A 1,053-nucleotide genomic window follows, 5' to 3' on the forward strand; every position below is an offset into this window, starting at 1 on the left:
AAATACAATTTTAGTTAAAGAGTTAGTATATCTCACTCTATAAATAACTATTAGATGTAGTTAATGTAATTGTTAAATGGCTTAGCTCTCTTACAAATAAAGATGTAAAATATGTCAACTAGGCTTTCATGATACTAAAATACTGTGGCAAGAATATTTTGGCAATAAAATTGGTTTCCAAATAGAGTATACAAGTGATTTGTATTCAAATTTTGTAAAGTTAGCTTTCATAACTTAGGAACCTGGGTTCAATAGGACATATGCAATCTTCATTGTTTAGGGGAAAGGTTGCTATTGTTTTGATCTGAGGTGATGAATTAATATACCCCTTTTTTATGTTTCCTTCTTTGAGGCTATTTTCCCCCAAACACTATCTTACTGTGTTCTGTACTATTGAACTATTATTTAAAGCAAGTGGATTATACACCTAAGAGTTAGTTACAAAGCACTGACTTTTGTATTATTTTTGGATACAGCATACGTCTTTAGTCTGGTTACATTAGTGACCCTTCTGTTCTTCATTTCCATGAACCTCTGAATTTGCTGCCCAGATAAAAATCTAAATGATACTTCTCTTTAACTCATGCATACATACATATAGCAACAGATTTATAATTAGGTAAAATGTGTTTTACTTTTTCAGTCTGTCAAAAAATTAAAAACGCTTAACTTTAAGTTATTTCTCTAGAAATAGACTTTGTCTTTCTCAGCATTTTGAGTAATTACTATAGCAAAGCAGTCAAAGCTAGGTTTATTATATACTTGGTAACTAATTTGACAGCTAAACTAACCATGGGAAACATTATTTTTCTTGCCTACCACTTTTGCTAGTATAAAGTAAGGTCCTAAGAAGTTGAGCTTTTATTTCTTTTCAACCTCTTATTTTTAGGTAAGTTTAGCTTTACAGAGGAGTTGCAAAAAAAAAGTACAGAGTTCTTTATATGTTATGTTAATCTTCCCCTTGTGTTAAACTCTTACGTAATCATAAAACATTCACAAAACTAAGAATTAGTCTTGATATAATACTATTAACTAAAGTAGAACATTAATTTT

Source organism: Myotis davidii, unplaced genomic scaffold (genome assembly GCF_000327345.1).
Source record: "Myotis davidii unplaced genomic scaffold, ASM32734v1 scaffold3069, whole genome shotgun sequence".
In the NCBI taxonomy this organism is placed as follows: domain Eukaryota; kingdom Metazoa; phylum Chordata; class Mammalia; order Chiroptera; family Vespertilionidae; genus Myotis; species Myotis davidii.